This window comes from Poecilia reticulata, chromosome 12 (genome assembly GCF_904066995.2).
Source record: "Poecilia reticulata chromosome 12, P_reticulata-male-v2, whole genome shotgun sequence".
Classification (NCBI taxonomy): domain Eukaryota; kingdom Metazoa; phylum Chordata; class Actinopteri; order Cyprinodontiformes; family Poeciliidae; genus Poecilia; species Poecilia reticulata.
The window spans coordinates 4899321-4919421 of record NC_088841.1 but is presented as its reverse complement, the minus strand read 5'-3'; the positions used below and the strand labels follow the sequence as shown (position 1 = coordinate 4919421).

General features: G+C 40.6%; 1 long non-coding RNA gene across 1 annotated transcript in view; it reads right to left on the bottom strand.

Moving 5' to 3' along the window:
* The window catches only part of LOC103473281 (uncharacterized), a 28944-nt gene extending 25661 nt beyond the window's left edge, over nucleotides 1–3283 (bottom strand). The window contains exon 1 of the long non-coding RNA XR_534993.3: nucleotides 841–3283. This is a non-coding gene — a long non-coding RNA (uncharacterized LOC103473281). The remainder of the gene's footprint in view (nucleotides 1–840) is intronic.
* Nucleotides 3284–20101: the final 16818 nt, after the last annotated feature.

Sequence of the window (20101 nt, the reverse complement as noted above, 5' to 3'; positions counted from 1 at the left end):
CTCGCCTGATTTACACTCGTCATGTTCCACAGCACACATTTGCATATATTTATTAAATTCACCACGCGTTGGAGAATAAAATATAACAGCGCGGAGGGGGGAGGGGGGGGAGCACCAGGAAAGGCAGCGGAGGAAGGGAGCGAGGTGGTGAGTGGGTGGGGGGGTTATTTAAAGGAGGTGTGTGTTTCTCATAGATTTGCTTTCCATTCATATTCATTCGCTCGCTCTTTTCTCCTTCTCTCTCTCCCTCCCGCTCTCTGTTTTTGTTCATTAGCATGGAGGTCAGCGCAGGCGTCAGATGTGACCGCGTGCCGCTTTGGGCGACACGTTGCTGTTGGTCAGCCTATTGAGTTGACCTTGTTATCGTTGTGACAGACGGTGTTATTTATCAGTTGGTTAGATAAGAGCAGCGTGGAGCGCGGTGATAGTCCGCCGCACGGAACGAGTCCCGCCGCTGAATCCCAAACACCGGCTGACGGAAACACGGCCCGTCCTCGGCGTTGTTTTTCACTTGTGCAAACGAAACTCGGTCGTCTTCGTGAAGCGCAGAGGAAATGGCTCTGTCTAAAGGAGAGCAACTTCGAAACGGTTTCCCAAAAATATCCCAAAAAAACGCCTGTGGTGTTGGCTGGAGTGAGATTTCTGATCAGTTCTAGCTCGACAGAAGCTAAATTTAAGCAGCCATTAGCTCGCGTTTCCATTACAGATGTGCACAAACGATATTTCGGTAATGTGACAACCCCCCTCGGCCCATCTTCGCAATTGTGGTGTTTCCATTTAATAAAACATAATGAAAATCACAAGTTTGTTCACCAATAAGCCATTTGAAAACATGCTCACCACGTCATGTCGTTTTCTTTTTCCGCCAGTGGTAATGTCCGGTGGTTGATCACGTGACGCATGACGTGAAGAAAGTATTTCGTTTCAGTTTTACAGAATACATAAATTTTGATAAGAGTCTAAAAAGCACCTCTCAGAATATAAGTATGATCTACTTATATTTTTTGATGGTCTTGTGGAACAAACAGTGGATAAATTAGTAAAATAACGTTTGCTTTAATAATGTCAGTTTTGTTTTTTACCTAACATTAACTGGAATTTATCGAGCGAAATTTTTTTTATTAAAAATGATAAACAATATGATCAATACTCACCATCTATTCCAGCTCCTGTGAGTCTTGTGCATGTCCTGATCAACGTACTAAATGACAAGTCACAACTTACCGCTTTAGGAAAAATATGTTTATCTGCCATCATTGGTGGCCATGCTAACTCGCCTTAGCATTCAGTGACAGCTTGATAGTGGTAAACCAGTGTAGCAGTGACAAAGGAGGAAGTTATGAGCAGTCAGTACACATGAATGATTGACAGCGTTAAGACCCTCCTCCTGCCTCTGATTGGTTGTTTCTGACGGAGCGGCGTATTTGTTCTGATGACAGCAGAATCATATGGAGATTCACAGATTCTCTCTCACATTATACTGTCACAATATAGTTATCTTTTTAACAAATATGTAAAAAACATTTTCCATAAGAGCTACATATTGCTGCTTTAAGTCAGAAGACATTCATTTCAACCAGTAATCTATAAGCTTTCTACATCAAAGAAAATAACCTAGCCCACTGTCTGAATGACGACTGCCGCGGTTCAAATTAAAACAAAGCGATCATCACGCTAAGCAGGCTCATTAAATTTAAATTCACATCTCAGACTTGCTTGAAACAACAAGACATTCCTCATGTTGCCTAGAAGCAGATTTACTCTCGTAATCAGATAAATGCTTCCCACTCACTCCACAAAAACTAGCACCAAGCTTTCCTCTTAACTTACATTTTCAGATTCCCCTCACTCACCGTTGCACCTCTAACGCTAACGGCGAAATGCTAATTATTCACCTGCGGCTTCGCTCAAGATAACCTCTACCAGGCCTCCCATTGTCCCCCCGCTTTCTGTCCCGTCCGCACACAAACAAACCCACCGCAGCCTGATGGGAGCAGCGTGGCAGGTGGGATCAATAGGGCTGAAACCTGTCCAGAGCGTTAATCCATCAGCGGCGAGTGGAGAGAAGAGGCAGGCCAGGAAAGCCATTTGCTCACACACAGGCCTCAGCTCTTTGTTTTTTCTTTCTTCTTTACCACGCTGTGTTAAATGGTTATCTGAGAAATATTTTTTAACCAAGAAACCTCCTCCGTCCATGCTCGCTCTCTGGAATCTCAAAAATGCTGTTGTAGCAGAGAAGTATTACACTTCATTCAGCATACTGAATGAGCGCTTTTGAAAAATCAAAGTCAAGAGTTTCTCAGTTGTTTCAAATGTCTGAAGGTCTTGGGTGTAAAAAGCTACCTTTCATAAGTGGGAAACAAGCATCTATTTGTTAGCTGTGTCTCATGTTTGGCAGCTAAACGTGAGACTACTTTAGGTTTTTACTTGAGTTCCCAGAAAAGTATGAAAGCAGAATCTCTCCTACTCTCCGTCAAGCATGTTATCTAATCTTAGCTGTTTATAAAACGCTGCATGCCGTCCAGTTTATATGCTAAGCTCAGGAATCAAGCTAAGGTTCAGGAATGATTGTGCGTGTCCACAGCGACCTCTCTTGTTTCACAAAATGACTCAATTCTCTTTTCCATTTGTTGCAGGAAGGATTTTTACTGTTGCTTTATAGAGAATATCTTTTTTTTAATGATCTATGGATGATAATGCACAACTTTGGTATGGAGGTGAATCGGCATGACTGACTGCTGAGGGCAAATTCAATTAATGTCCCTCCTCTGGACAACAGGATGAATTATTTACAGCTCCCAGTGCACATGTGTTACTGCTCAGCTTCGACCAAAGAGCTGCTGTTTTTGGTTTGTTTTGTTTTTCGTACAGCATTGATGTCCAGCTGGCGTATTAGCGGGCTACCACCTAAAGTATTCTCATCCAGAGGGCAACATAACAAGCTTTTTTGAGACTTAAATCCTTATGTTGTGGTGAATATGTCAAAATTTAAAGTTCATTTAAAGATGGGGTACATACATCACTAGCTGAGTAGTTACACAGTACTTTCTTAGACAAGAACTTTTGATAATGCCAATATTATCAATGTTATTATCCAATAGCGATAGAAGTTGGTATCAGTATCGGATTGATGCTCGTATGATAAAATCGATACTTTAGTTTTGCTTTCCCTCTTGAAAATGTATTCTAGCTTTGGTTTTGTAGTAAAATACATAGAATCTGTAGTAAATCAGTAGATTCATTTCCTTTTATGTCATCTGCTGGGCTTTTTCCACTGATTGAGTTTCATGATTCGACTGTCTGGTGTCTACATCTCAACTAATAGGGGGGGGGAAGAAAGGAAGACTGGAAATTAATTTTATGGAAATTAAATAATAAAAATAAAAGTAAAACCAACACTATAAAAAGTTTAGGTTTGGCTTTTTTTAAATATATATCTATATATATAGTTTACTGTAAAATAGTGTCATTTACAGTAAACATTTATAATAAAAACAAAAGCAAGTTAAAACCGTAAGAATAAAGAATGTAAAAACATTAATTTGAAAATTATTCAAAACATGAGTACAATTTTTATTATCTGGTAATCATTTCCTTACAGTTCAAAGAAGAAATAGTTTCTAGATCTACCACACACACACACACACACACACACACACACACACACACACACACACACACACATATGATCTAAATGTGTTTTTACGCATAAAACCAGCACTAATAATATAGAATAGCAAAAAAAAAAAAAAAAAAGACAATAGAAGATACTGGAGAGTCTCCATCACTCTGATGGGCGGGGAGCCAGTCAGCCTTGCCTCCCTGGAAGGCCCCAGTCTGATTCAGAGTAAAACAATTGGCAAGAGGAATGTAAATCTCTCCCTCTCATTGCTTCCTGTCTCTCTCTCTTACACACACACACACACACACACACACACACACACACACACACACATATTGAGTCAGGGATGGCAGAAGACCAACAGCCTGCGCCAGTGGGCGTAGTGGGACCGCCGGGCATGCTGGGACCAGCCACGGGAGTTAAGACTCGCTGAACTACAGCTGCAACCAACCCAGCCATGGCCGCAGTGAGAGGGACACGAGCTCCAACACACTGCTACAGATACACTCAGACACATATGTTCTCCAATAGCACACACACACACACACGCACACTCACACAAAAACATAACTGCCTGTCTGGTCCCATGCCATGAGTCTCAGCTGTGCCAGCCCCCTCCCTCCCTCCCTTCTCCCTCCCCACCCACAAGCCCTGGACCTCCCGCGTATCCCTCCCTCCCCTCCTCATCCCCCTCACCGCTCCTCCCCGTCGGTAGCCTTTGTGGGCTAATTAGCGGTGAAATTGGTGAATTGCAGGCTCGGGCACACGCATACATACACATTCACCCACACCACCACCCCCCTCTCCCAACCCCGAACCTCCCCCCTCCGTTATTCACACACACACACTCAGCACACACACACACACACACACACACAGCACACACACACACACATACAGTTGGTAAATTGCAGGCTCAGGCACAGCAGTTGCAGACACTTCAGCATAGCCAAGCGCCACTTCAGCCCCTGAAAAGCCTCTGAAATGGGGCATGCAACACAAAGACAGGAGTGGAGAGGAGAAGAAAGGGAACCGCGGTGGAGAAGGCGAGAAGGAGCCCGCGCGGGAGAGAGAGAGAGAGAGAGAAAGAGAGGGAAAAGTCGGAGGAATACATTTCGCCTCGGTTTTTCTCATCGCTCTCGAGCGCGTTGGCACCGCTCACCGTATATACGGGGAAAATTAAATTAGTGCCGTTTTTTCTCTCTCTCGTCAACTTCTGGTCCAAACGTCTTTGTCGGAGAGCCACCTGACTCTCACCTGTGTGCCATCAGCTCACGTCGAGGAGTCGCTAAATGTCTATTTCGCCCCCACTCTCTCCCTCTCTCACTGTCTCTCTCTCCCTCTCTCTCAGAGTAAAAGAGCTTCCAGTCTGTAATGATTTCTGTGATGGACGACATTCATTCCATCATCCCTTCATCCCACACACACCCCATAAATTACCTCTCATATTAACAGGCAGTATTAAAACCCTGCAACGTGTCAGGACTCTCATTTAAAATTAATAAGTGGTAATTATGGAGGGAGGGAATCTGATGAGGAAACATGGAAGGCTGAACAAGGTGTACAAGTTAAGGAAGGAGGGGGTTTAGGGAGGGAAAAAGATCAAAACGCAAAGAATCGGAGCTCAAAGACCGAAAGATGTCTGAGAGATCTGTCCTAAAACAATCAACAAATCAAAATTTGGAAGTATGTAATCTGAAACAGATGGTGTGATTGATTGCCAGCTCCTTCAGTCACAGACACAACATGGCTTCCCAGCTGAGCATGTAGCAAAAAAAGAAAAAAAAAACAACAACCCTGAAAGGGATGATGACAGCCGGACAGTTACATTGTTGGACTTGGCTGAGCCTTGCATTGAGTATGGACTTGGGCAGGTAGTGATTCTCAGAGAAAAAGTTAAAAAAAAGTTTTGCTGAACTGAAGCCTAGTCCATGTATATTCAGATATCTGGCAAACCGTAACATGTAACTTCCGTTTAAGAGCAATATATAATTAAAACTCCGGCCAAAGTGAACATTTGCACATTCTTTTTTTTTTTCTTTTTTTTTTGCGTTTCCATGTTGACATGGAATCTCCTGGCCTCATGTTTCATTCCTAACAGGAAGTTGTGATTGTTGAAGGATTATGATTGGCTGATATAAGTTTTAGCTTTGCCCTGCACTGCCCCCTATGGGTTTGGCATGTTTAAAACAACGCTCAGTAATGTAATCCAGTGGGATCGTGTAACGAACACTTTTCTTCAGGTGTGGACGAGATTATTTAACGCAAACAAATATCTCTGCTACATTTTTTTTTAAAGGTGGACAAGGTCTTAGACGTTCAGAAAAAAATAAACAAAAGAGCTAACAAGATTTAATTCTATTTATTTAATTTAGAAATGCAACAAATATTTGCATTGCAAGAAGCAGAATATACTATTTTGTATGTTTAAAACACAATACCATGTTTTGTGTTGATGACAGTAGTGAAGGGCTCATGGCCCTACAACCGCAGAATGTTGCTATGTTAACCATAATTTTCATGCTATATGGACTGAATTTGGCTTTTTTTAAATACATAAAACTATATTCTGCTATTGGCCTGTTTCACATGTAGCCTTATAATTACTGTATTTTGTGTGTGTGTCTGCAGAGCAGACCAGAACCAGAAGACCTGAGTGGCCCGGGGGATTGACATAACGTTACTTCAACTGCCGTTCAGTGACTTATAAACTAACAGAAGTATTTTAAAGTCTATTCACTGAGCCACAAGGAGCCAATGTAATTATACTAAAATAATTCATGCAAAACTTTGTGTGAAAACTGTTTTACAAATATGCATGAGTACAGAAAGTTGTCGGGAAAGCATTGGGACCAACCCGGTTGTCTGATTTGTCTGGTTGTGACAGATTAAATTGAAAACTTACTATATTTAGATGACATGTATAAAATACATACGTCAACATGTGCGTATAAAAAAAAGACAGTCTCTCAATCAACGAACAACGTTTATCTTTTCATACTGACCATTTTACAATTAGATCATCTTGGCAGTCTTTAAGCCATCAGCTGCCACCTTAAACGGATAGTTCTTTGGATAATAGAAAGCACAGCAGTGTTGTCGACTAAAGTGTCCTACTCATCCTTCTTTGGCCTTACTGTCCCCCAGGGACACATTAGTCTCTTAATGCTTTGTCATCACCATTGGTTAATGGACCTCAGAGCAGTCTGTTAAAAACAGTCCTGATCAATACACAGTCTGTGCAGAAAAGGATAAGGTGCAAAAGCAAAGCAACTTTTCTTCATGCCTGGGAAAAAAAAGTGTGTACTTGTCAATATCAGCCATGGCTGCTGGCTAGAACTGATCTCTCGTTCAAGCTATGGAGCTCAGAAACAAAATGCACAAAGTCAAGCAATGTCTGATCCTCGTATGAATAGTAGACTCTTGTGCTTGTGCAAATGGATGAGCTGAATTGTTCACTCAGGATTTTATTCACAACAATCTGTAAATTAGAAGCAAAAAACCCCCAAACAAATACGTTCAAAATTGGTGCAATGACCCAGCTGAAATAGTATGCACTCCTTTAATCTGAAATTTTGTTCAATAACAACAATTCTATTTAAGTATGCCGTTATGAGGGTTCATCATAGTCCCACATGTTTTACTTGGCAATTTTTGCCAACTCTACCTTGCAAAAGTTTCCCAAATCTTATCAGGTTGTGAGTCATGACGTAGTATGCGCGACCCCACAAATTTTCTGTCAAATTTTTCTGTACCCTAGTCGGGCTATTCAAAATTAATTAAAACTTTTCTCTCATTAAAGTCCTTTGTTGATTCAGAGTGATGCTGAAAAAATAAATGAAATGCCTCGTCAGCTTTCTGGGAGTTTTTAGTAAAAACTTACAGATGTGTGGGCTTTTTCATAATGTCGTCCACAATGAGGAAAATTGTTCCTTTCGAAGAAAAGTAAACAGCATCAAAGCAGACATTAGGATAATTCCAGACTAGTTAGTTCGGGAAGCGCAATTAAAAAAATCACTAAGACTAAAGACTAAGACTTGTCCTGTCTTTAAACAACTGCAATTTAAAAACAATTCATGTCAATGGTAATCTACCAACCTTAACTCTGTTGTCTTGTTTGCACTGAGTGGTCATGTACAAAGGTGTGTCCAAATTCAGGATCTGAAGACTTCGTTGACCGTGAAACCTGGAATTGAGTCGCCGAGAAACTGGAAAGTCAAGCCTTCAGATTTATTTTCAATGTATAATCTGTAATTTATGGACTATAAGAACCGACGTTTTTCCACATGCTTTGAACACAGCGACTTAAACAACGGGGTTTTAAAGGGCTGGACTGTTGTGTGATGCTCTTTAGCACAAACTAAAGGGTGAATTTGACTTGAGATGAAAGTGACGTTGAGAACGACGATGAAAGAGAGAGACTGAGGGAATGAGTGTGAGGCTGTTCAGTTCAGATACTGAAGAAGACAACTTCAGTGGTTTCACTGCGAAGATAGCAATGACATATTTTATTTAAAGTTGAAACAAATCTTTCTCTGTAAATACCTCAGTAATTCATCTTATAAGATTATTTACTTGTGCCCCCACTAGGCTTAGCATTGCTCATTTATTTAAGTTTTTGTTTTTGATGTTTTCATTTTTAAGACTTTATAGTTGGTGTTGTTAAGAAAATATATTTAAAATAAGCTAGTTTTAAAATTTAACATGACTTGATTGAAATAGCCTAATTATAGTTTAAAAATTATAACTTATTTTAGCCTATTGATCTTTATTTTACTTGTAGTTAAAGCAGATTGTTCGCCAAGATCTCTGTTCTGTCCTTTGTCTGTCTGGAAACAATCAGTAGGAAGTTCTAGCTTTTCACACTGATCTGTGAAAGCCATAATTCGGAGATTCTGCTTCCACTTTATTTAACAAAAGGTGTTTGATCTTGTGAACAAATTGCAGGGACTTTTCTAAAGGGCCAGAGATGCCTTCCAGTTGGTCAAGTAGAGATACGCCTTATTTGAATACATTAAAGAGGAAAACACACCTACAGGTATAAAAGTTTGTGCACAAGGAAAACAATTCAGAAAAAGCTGATTTATTTTACTTCTGCACCAGCTCTATCTCCAAGGACGTCCTTGATATTTCTCTGTCTTCTTGTCTCAGGTAACAATGTTTGTATCTGTGTTTTCTCCAGTTTCCTGTTCTATCTTATACGTTCTACTGATTGGATTAAATTCTGTAATTCTGTGACGTCAACACGCATTGTTGTGTTCTTGTCCCCACACGTGGCCGCGCGAGAGAACCCGGGATCAACAGGAAGAATCAGTGCCAGATTTTTTGCTAAATTTAATTGTTTAAAAAATTCTTCCTTAACAGTGTTCAGATATTAATATTCCAATAACACATAATTATCAAGTGATATTTTCAAATTTCCTGTCAACTTTAAACATTTTTTAACTCAAAACGCGACGGGCCGCTGGATGAATGACTGCCTGCGCCTCAACCACCGGGCTTAGCCAGAAACCTTGTTGGTATTTTGGTAGCTTGCTACAAGACCAACTAATCTGTATTTATCTTACGTGAAGACACCAAAAGAATTACCTAGTGCAGGTAAAACATCACCCCAGTGTAACCCTTTGAACATCCCACAGTCAGTCATTGCACTACTATTATCCATTTTTGTTTCCATTTGAAGAACAGTCGGTCAGTAAATTGCTAAAAAGCTAAGATTATCTTGCTACATTTTACAGCTCTCATATGTAATGATGTTATCATTCGACAGCTTCCATCACATAATCAAGAGTGGAGATATAAAGCCGATAGAAGAGGAAACATTACTGATACCCACGCATTTAAAATCTGTTTAGCACTTCTGTTAAGTCAAACTCATCAAGCAGCACAAGGTTAGAGGGGGGCAATCAACACTGTCCAAATGGTAAGTAAACAAGCTAACACTTGTTCGAACAACAACACACTGAAGACCTCATCTGCACACACAGATATAGACACAATCAGTCCTCTGTACATCATTATTTCCCTCTTCTCTCGATCTCCATCTCTAGCAGCGTGAGTCCCCGTTCTGGCTCGGGGCGTCTGGCACCTTTTGCCCAAATCGTACTCCGAATGGGGGCCGAACTGAAAGGGGGTTAGAGGGGAAGCAGGAATGAACTAAAAGGAAAGGAGGAAGGAGCAGGGATGCAGGAAGATGAGGTGTTAACACCCTTTTCAACACCAGTGCCCCCTTACACACACCAAGCAGAGGGAACAGTCTAATTGCAAGGTGTGTGTGTGTGCGCATAGATTTGTGTGGCTAATATGGAGTGTGCATCAGTGTTTTCTTTTCTTCTCCTGGCCAGCTTCTCTTTAGTTTGTACATTTACGTTTTGTATAGTCACACTGCATGTTATTGTTTACAGCTGGAAATGTCAGACATGCGCACAGCGCCGGAAGGCAAAAGGGACAATTGTGTTACTTTCCATCCATAGAACAATTCTGTTGACAAAATGAAATATGGAGACGTAGGTGTTATTAATTTAGTGCCGTGAGACACAGCAAAGGGAAAAATAATTGAAGAACTCAAATTTGCGTTCTTCCTTTTTCTTGCTTTCGTGTGCTGGCTACACCACGCACAGGCCCTTTTGCCATAGCAACTGACTGACAACAGCTCCACTAATATAACAGGATTCAACACCCAAAAAAATATCCAAACATTTCCCACACTTTGAACAGAACATTCAGTCTGTTACGCCATTATGTTTTCAGTCTTGTTTATTTTGCGATTATTAATCAGTGATCATCTGCTTAGCTAATTTAAACACCTACTCTGCTGCTTATCTGTCAGAGAGTTGGTACGTGTGCTGCCTTTTCATTATTCATTATTTTTTAAACTGAACCGAAACACACTGAATTCCACAGCACATCTACATGTTGACAAAGTCAAGCTAGCATAACTGCTAGCTAATAGATTTTATCCCTATTTATTCTTTTTATTAAAACTTTTCCCCAACCTTCTTACCTTCTTGCTGTCATGTTGACAATTAATAGCAAAGCTCTTATATATATGTCATGTGCATATTTAAGATTTAGCGTGTTATGTTGACAACTTCACAGCTAAAACCAGCGGGCGGTGGCGGCGGCTAGCACCTTGCTCTCATGATGTCATGTTGCAACGTGTTCATACAGTCTTTGTGTGTTTTTAAACTTGAAGAAAATCTTTTTTTTCTTCTTCTACTAAGATAAGTTTCTTCAGAAATCTTCTTTTGAGCGCCGACCCCCCCACCTCCTTCCCCCACCTTTATTTCATTTCTTTTTCCATTTCTTTTGTGTCTCCTGGTATGACGCTCTCTCACCTCCATCCAATATGCTCTGACAGTCTCTTTATTTCTCATTAGTGCATTTTGACAGTTAATGAGTGGACTGTGTGAGCTGAGCCTGAGACTACAGTGAGGGAAGAAGGTAGCGGGAGAGGAGGGGGAGGGAGACGGCGAGGGGAGCGAGAGATAGGGAACGAGGGTGAAATTCGTGTTGATAAATCATGTGGTCAGTAGCACGGGCCTATGTTTATCTCCAGCTGTCAGAAGAGTATGGGAGCTGAGATACCGCTCGCACATTCACACACACGCACACACACTGAGAAGAATTGTTGTTACCTGAGATTTTTTTTTTTTCCTTTCCCTCCTCCTTGCCTTACACCATTTCTCCCTCTCCCCTCCATATGGAAGCCAGATATAGAGCAAACCTCCTGTTTACATCTTTGCTTTGTCCAACCTCTGAATCCCATCAGTCAGCTGTTGGTGCTGATTACTGTTTGACTAATAGACTTTAAATCAGTCTCTCCCGCTTTCATTGTTTTGCTCCCAGCTTGTTAAAGACATTTCTAATTAAATGTGGTTCATTTTATGCACACACCAGCAAAATCTGCATCTATTTTTGTTTCAGCTTTGATTTTTTTTCCCTCCCCCATGTAACTTTTCTGCAAATCTGTACCATGAATTGAAGAACAACTTGGCCACTTTGTGGCAAAAATGACTGCTGGTCATATTCGCTGAATAAAGTACACAATGGTGTGAAAAGTTAAAAAGTTACCTTTAAACAATTTATTTCATTGGCATTTTACTTGGTAGACAAAAGTAAAGTGGTGTTTAATTGTAAAACTGCCAGACTTTTTGAAGCTTTTCTTGTAACAATGACCTTCTTGCTGTCATTCCACGCTTATCTTGTCCACAGACACTAATACACCACAATAACAATAAAATAAACTTAATTTCTAAACTTTGAAAAGGCTAGAATAATTTTATTGCTTTTTTTTATTTTTACCTGTTCAACAGTGAACTTATTGTACAATATTTTAATTAAATAGACAAAGTAGCCTGATTTCTTTTTACTGAAAAGGAATCAATAGATTATTTAAGAAAATTTTATCCTCTGCTTAGCAACAAGATTGATATATTTTGGTCATTCTTCAAAACACAAATACACAACACTACTTTTGTAGAGAAGTTCAGTTCAGAGCACTTTATTTATTAATTCATTCTACTGATAAGCTGATTCCATTCTGGCCGCTGCCTGCCAACGCAATTCCCCTCGATTCTCATCTCCCTTCAGAGTTCCATCTTGGATTTCTCTCTTTGAGCTTGATTTCAACCAGGCTGGTTAATCAAACAAAAGTTGTGATGATAGCATTTTCTTCTTACATAGCAAGAAGAAAATGCTTTTTTCTATGCTTACTATGTAAGCATAGAAAATGTTTACTATGCTTACATAGTAAGCATTTTCTATGTTGCTTCTATGGGACTGTCTAGGTAGAGTTTTAGTTTGGCAATGGCAGCAGAGAAAGTGAACAAAGCCGTTCAGTCCATGTAAATATCAAGCAATTAAAGTTGGGGGAAGAGGAAAATGTAAGACATTTTATTGCTAATGATGTTGTTGCTCTACTTCCTATGGGGTTGTTTACAGCGTTCGCAATTTCTGATACACTTCATCAAGCTAGCACATTACATATGTCAAGGCTGGACATTGAAAAAAATTGAAAACTATGATAGAGTCCTGTTGAAAGCTAGCAATCGTTTTGCAATAGTCAACAGTGCAGATCCTCTATGCGAAGCAAAGCATAGAACCAGCAGTTGGTTTTTACTAGGCTAGACTAGTTTATTAAAAGAATTTTAAAAAGTTCGGAGCAAATTAAATGAACTCTCAAATGGCCAACTATGAATCAATATTAGCATCAATATGCTAGCAGCACCATTACTGAATGTTTTCAGTTCTATTTTATTTGAGATTAAAAGCAAAACAACTTGCTTTATAACTCACCATTATTTCTTGTATCAGTCTAAAGTTGAAGCCATTTACCTCGTACATCCCTGGTCTGTTACCAGACTGATAAAATACACAGAAATTTGTGAGTTTTGTGTCAAACAAAAATTCCAAAGGTATGATTATTTTTTTAAGGCGCAGTAATAATAATTATTCAAAGTAACATATCTCATCTACTGCTGAACAGGATGCATAAAGTAGAAATATCTACGTTCTTACCTAGAACCTGATCTGTTGATTTAGCCGTTCTACAGTCAAGTGTCTGGACATGGATGTGCTCATTGTTCATGTTTCGCCCAACTACGTGTCGTACATAGTCCATGCATTTACATAATGTGTGTGAGGTGACACACTCCGTGAAGTGTGCACCAGCTCTCACACTCGTGCCTGACAGTTGGGAGTGTCGCGGTGACACGGCGGCCCCCTCTGTGAAACGGCCATGCGGCCGTCGCGCCCGGCAACAGGCCGGCGGGAAGGGAGACAGATTGGGTTTTAACAGCCATCGCTGTCATCTCCCAACAGCTGTCCTCTTCCCATTCTCCCATTCAGCCGGCCTGTGTTTGCATTGTCTCCCCCGTGACCTCCCTTCAAAGACCTATACCGAAGACAGAGCGGGAGGAGTGAGAGAGTGAGAGGAGGACAAAAAAAAAACGTGAAAAAGAGAGAAAGGAAAAGATTGGACAGTGAAAAGGAAAATGGAGCGAAATGCAAATGAGGGTGGAGAAAAAATAGAAAAGAAGACAAGCGGTGAGGCGGCGGGTGGAGGTGGAGGAGCTGATGCCACGACAGAGGCGACATTCGCTGCCCCGGTACCGTCTCCCATCCCTCTCAATTTCTCCTTCCCCTCCCCTGTGCTCTGGATGTGCTATATTCTGCCTTTCTTATTAAACCACAGCCGCCACCTCTCCACCTCCCACCAGCCTTTACCCCCTCTCTCCCGTCTTGCATCTCTCCTCCAGCTCTGCACCGTTCACCCCACCCGCAACACAAACTCCTCCTCCACCCCTCCGCCACCACCGCCGCTGCTGCTGCCCTGTCTCTCTCCCATGTTGTCTCTTATCAGGTAGAGGAGAGATAAGGCCGCTATCTTGCCGTGCCAGGGCTTTGACATGACGCTTTAATGCATAATAAGTTCACTCATCTTTTAATCAATGCAGCCAAACCATGAATTTCTGAAGGGTTAACAGTCAGTCATTGGCAGATTTGGAGCTAAAAACACAGAGATAAGGTCTGCCTCCGAATCAGACGGACACGTATGCAAATCAGATCTACGCATGTAGTGTGCAGTCGCTGTCAGATTGTGTGCAGACCTCAGAACAGAGCATCTCAGGCTGGTTTAAAACAGAAGTTAGTTCTTTGTTTTTCTGTGCTTTGATGCTGTCAGGAGCTTATTGAATGTATTTGCCGTTAAAACTGGGTAACTTTTATAAAAACTTACTTTTACATATTTGTTATTAAAACCTGACAGTGCCATTTGAGACAGAAAATCTGTGAAAAGAAATTAAGTATTTCCATTGTTTTGCAGAGCTAACCAAAAAAAATACACAACTGTTAGAAACAACCAATCAAAGGCGGGAGGAGGGTTTTAGCGCTGTTAATCATGCATTGCTTACGCCGTCCACCTTTTTCTGCTACGTTATCCTCTCCCACTCAGCAGAGACTGCAGTTAATGCTAAAGCTAGTTAGCACGGAGACCGATTACTAAGGATAAACTGTTTCCTTGAATAATAAATTGTTTCTCCGATTGATTGAAAGCGCTATGGTCCGCCTCCTAGCTATGATTGGTTTGCATTTCTTCAGATGGCAATAATAGCATTGGAGTAGTCGATTTTTTTAACACATTGTCTGTTTTATATTGTCATGACATGGTGACAGTTTTAAGAAATATGTAAAAAAATAAATATTTCTATAAAAGTTACATCCTCTAACTCTGGAAATAGACTTACCCTGTTGTAATGAAATATATCCAGGTTCCTGTTAGAGTCAACCAGATTGTTATTTGACATTCCTTTATATTTGAAAGAGTTTATGGCAACACAAACTCCAATAAGAGTCGCCGGGTCTTCACAAGAGAAACAGTCCCACAGCAAAACAGATCCTCTACCATACCTTACAGTGGTGTCAAATTGATTTATTTTCCACATATGGATCTTTGATCTTATGCCAAAATACAGCAGTCATGTTTTTCTTACACATTTTTTTAGCAGTTGATTTAATGTAGCACTAGTGATTTTGGAAGAAAAAAAAAAACTAAAGAGAAAAATATGAATTAAATGTTCTCAAGTCACAAATGTGAGGTTTATTTTTAAATTGGCCAGGCACACTTAAACTCTGATTAGAAGTTGTTCTGTGCATGATAAAACAACACAGTTGTTTTTTTTCTAAAGAAAAGATCTTTGCTCCATAAAACACTTCACTATCAAAATCCAAGACACAAATATTAGATCTAAATCCAATCTGTTCAGTCCTGGATGTTGTCTACCGTTGGTTTTCCTGCCCCAGATTTTTGACACTATGTGACTATTTGTGAAAAACACATATTAAAAATAGTGCATAAATTTTTGAACAGTAGCGTCATAAGCAGAGTCATTTCCCCCTGCAGCCATCATCATAAACACACTTCAGAAAATTATGTTGACATGTTTTTTTCGCATGCGGTTTATTTCTGCAGATAGCAGTAGGAGCACTGGGAGAAGACAGAGGAGTTCGATTTTTTTCACAGATTCTTTCATGCTGTGACACTTTCATAAATACGTTAAAAAAAACCTTTTGTTTTATGAAAGTTACATAGCTGTTGAAAGTTTAGTGAAAATTATGTTTAAATGTGTTTTAAAGGTTGTTGTTTTCAGAAGGTAGTTTTAATCAGTCCATCGTCATTCACTGGGTATACTATAAATGATTGAATATGACTGTAAGCAAGTTGACATCGATGTTGTGGAGCACTTTGCTGTTTTGTCCCTGAGCTGTTTACAACCCTGTTAAAAAATGACAAATTACCAGGTTAGTTGTGCTTTTTAGGATAATACTAAATGTGTTGTAATGTAAAACTGCAGCATAAAAAAAACCCCGTTTTTTTTTCTTTGGTTGAAACTGTCACCATGTCGTGATAGTTTGGTATAAAAAAAATGTTGCTCCTGTTTTCTCCCAGTCCTAACCAGAAACAACCAGTCAGAGCTAGGAGCCGGATCTTAGCACTGTCAATCATCTTCATCCCCTTGATCTCTCTGTGCTGCAGCTACTTCATGATAGCAGAGCCTATTGTGAATGCTAAGGCTAGTTAGCATAGCCACTGATGACAGAGGATAAATGGTTTGAGTAGCGTGTACATGACGTTGATTGACAGCGCCAAGACTCGCCTCCTGGCTCTGATTGGTTGTTTTTGACTGGGAGCGGTGCATTCTTCAGGCAGGAGGTGGACATCGATCTTTTCACAGATTATCTGCCTCATCACAACCTGTCAGAACATATAAATCATCAGAATATGATAATTCATATTCTGATATGAATCAGATACCAAATTTTAGTAAAAGTTACTGCAGCTTTAAGTTCAGCCACCAGGGAAGTTATTTTACAACATCCTCTTTTTATTTTTTCCCTAACGAAGTTGAAGAAGTCCTTATCCTCCTCTGTCAATCCTCGTCCTCTTAACGGTTAGTTCATGGGTCACCTAGGTGACGGGGTATGAGCTGGGAGATAAAAAAAAAAAGTGGTCAGAATGGCATTACTACATCAGACCCTCGTAAGAGGGTGACGGGGCTGTAACGGCTGCACGGCGAGAGGTGGTTGAAACCGGAGCAGAGGTGTGTGTATGTGTGTGTGTTTATATGCGTGTGTGGGGGCGGGGGGGTAATCTGCTGTGGTCTGAACTAATAATACATTGGTGATAATCATCGCTACACGCAGAGGAGGCAGAAGGACGGTTCATGCGGGCGCACGTGCAGCGACGGAGACAAACAGACACAGAGACAACAAACGGGAACCCAGAGAAGAGGCTGATTCTTATTCCGTCGCCGTCTCTCACTGTAAATCACAGCGCTCTGCGTTTCCACACAGCCACACGGCAACCCCCCCCCCCCTCAACCCCTCAACCCACATACACCCTTACCTTCTCTTCCTCCAATCCTGTGTGGATATCAGGCTGGTGCAGAAGGGCTCAGCCCAGCTGATAGCAGGTCTTCTGAGGGAAGGGGGGGAGGTAGGAGTACGGAGGGGTGAGACATGGATGGGTGGAGTTAGCATGTGTGTGTGTGTGTGTGTGTGTGTGTGTGTATGCGTTGAGAGCAGCAGTTCAGGGACTATAGGAGCTTACCCTGCTTCCCCAGATATAGAGGTCAGGGGTCACACTGGGCAGGATGGTCAGAGGAACACGAGTGGAGTGTGTATTTGTGTGCGTCTACTGTGTGTGAGTCCATTTTTTTTTCTATACATGTCCCGCACCGTAAGATAATCCAAAGTTTCTGAAAATATTACGAAGAACCTCCCTCAATGACCCCTCACCCCCCGCAGGTCGGATGCGGCGGCGGATTTTCCTGGCGCCCCGCGCGTGCAGCTGGCAACAGCTCATAAAGAGAAATGGTCCTGCTTTTTTCTTTCTCCAGAACGATTGTAGAAATATAATCAATTTGGAGGACACTTCATCTCGCGGCAAAATGGCAATTTGACCCCCGTGGAGCTCAGGCCCGATGTGACAGCGAGTGGCGTATTGTCACAGGTGCAGAAATGCTAGTGATCCGCATGCTAGCATGGGGGGAAAAAAAGAATGAGAAAAAAGAGAGAAAGCAATTTCCTCTGTTTGTTTGTCTCGCCTGTTCCTCGCCCTGGGGTTTTGACGACACCGAGCTGAAGTTTGATAAAAATTAACAGATATTTTCTTCCGCTGAGTAACAGTGCCTAAGACAAAGATTGCTTTGCAGCATCCCTGAGTGACAGTTTTTTACATCACTGAAACTCCTTAATATTTCTCATGAAAGTCTGATTAGAGTGACTTCTTTTTGTATAAATATTAACTGCTAAAATGTTTTTTCCCCCTGGTAAACAAACCACTAGAGTCCATAGCATTCTTTATTTATTTATTTTTTTTTTTACCTCAAACAGGAAGTAGAGAAGCAGCTCAGAGTCAAGGCTCCCAAACTAATGGAGTGACTACACCAGACTTCTATCCATCTTGCATACATTTAATTATTTTGTATGTTAGCATTACATTGCAAACTGTATAACTTGGGTCAAACGCTTTGGGTGTCCTTCCGACAAGCTTCCTGATAAGATGGATGAAGTTGAATCAGGTTTGTAGGCCGCTTTGCTCGCACAACTTTTAGCTCTGTCCACAAACTTTCCAAAGGAGTGAGATCAGAGATTTGTGCTGGCCACTTAAAAACATTAACTTTGTTGTCCTTACACTACGTTGTAGCTAATTTCACGATGTGGTCAATGTCCAATTTGAAGATCAGATTATGCACAGTCTTTAAATTCTTTGCTTGCCACCTAAACCTAGTAACAGCTTGGGTTACTCTTAGTAACAACAACTCCAGTCAAACATTGGTATGATGGTTTGATGTTTCCATGCCGTTTTTAATTGTTTTAACAGAAGAATGAAGCACCTTTAGTTATCTGGAAATTGTACCACAAGAAAGATCCAGGCTTGTGGACATCCACAATTCTCTTCCTGATGTCTTCGTTGATTTGTTTGACTTTCTTCGTGTAGGCAGTGTGTTTGACGTCTTCCTTTAAAATATACCAACTGAGGAAACTCGATGCTTTCAAATGTTGTTGGAAAAAGTTTTTAATGCCAGGACATCATTATATGGGCTTTTCTAAATTCTTTAAAGGTCCGCTGAATGGTTGAAATAAGAGATTAAAGGATTTTTCAGACACATATGAAATATTCAAAGCAACACTCCATGTATGTTTTTGATGAGGGAATAACAAAACACAATGTGAAGCTTAAAAAAGTTGATTTTACATAATGCTCCCCCTGTAAAGGCACAATGATATTTGGGGATGCGAATTTCTTTAAAAAGTTATACATTTCTCAAAAGTCGTTTTTCTATTTCACAAAACAGAAATCATTCTTGTTAGTCCAATTTTACACAGATTTAATGTCAAACAGTAAGAAGTTACGGTATGTGCTGAGAAGTTTACATACAGTGATCATTAGCATGTTAATTCTTAGCCTGATAAAAACCAGTTCTTTGCTGTACACTTAGCATTGTTCAGAGAGTCTGGACTCTCGGCTATTGAGAAACAATTTTTTGCTGGACTCTGTTGAAGTTTTACATAATTGGATCCAATTATACCCAATCACTAACACTTGGCCATGATGAATGTAAAACATTTACAAATCCGGCTTACCAATGAAGCTTGCCTGTGTCATGATTTGTGGTTTGGTGAGGTGAGGGAAGATGCAGGCAGACCGGGATGAAGATGAAGGATGGTTTAATAATGACAATCCACAGAACAGAACAACGGGCAGCAAGACGTTAAACGCCGAGGATCTGACAAGAGACAAAGGCAACAGGTGGGACTAAATACACTGGAAGGGTAATCAAAGAAGCGAGACACAGCTGCGGACAATCAGGAGGGCACAGAGACTCAGGGGAACACAGGACACAGAAAATCTCAAAAATAACTACACAGAAAACACAGATTGTCACAGTCTGAAATTGCGTGCGCTGTGAAACAACTTCATGTGAAGTCACAACATTTTTGTCAGCAATAAAATCTATGCATTCCTCTCCTCTGGCTTGCGTGGCCAACACAGACTGAAAAGCTTTGCTCATTTCCTCTACTGTCATTGCCAAACTACACCCATATGTAAGCAGACTACAATTCTAAAACCAGGCAAAAAACATTATCATTCACAACTTTTCCTATTAACTTAAATCAAACTCAGTTGGAGGAATATCAGACGGAGCACTGAAATGAGATGAGAATCAAGTGGAACTGTGTAGGAAAGCAATGGCTAAGCTAATTTCCTGCTGAATCTTGAACAGTACTGTAGATGTTGGTTCTTTTATGATCTCCTGGATGGCTCGCCAAAACCCAAATTTTAAATACAGCAAGGAAATGTAACATTATAGTTCACAATTCTACCTTCTTTTTGCTTATCCAAAATTAAATTCAACCAAAGAAATTGAGCTCAATGGAAGAAATTCCATACAAAGCACTGCAGGGAAATGAGAA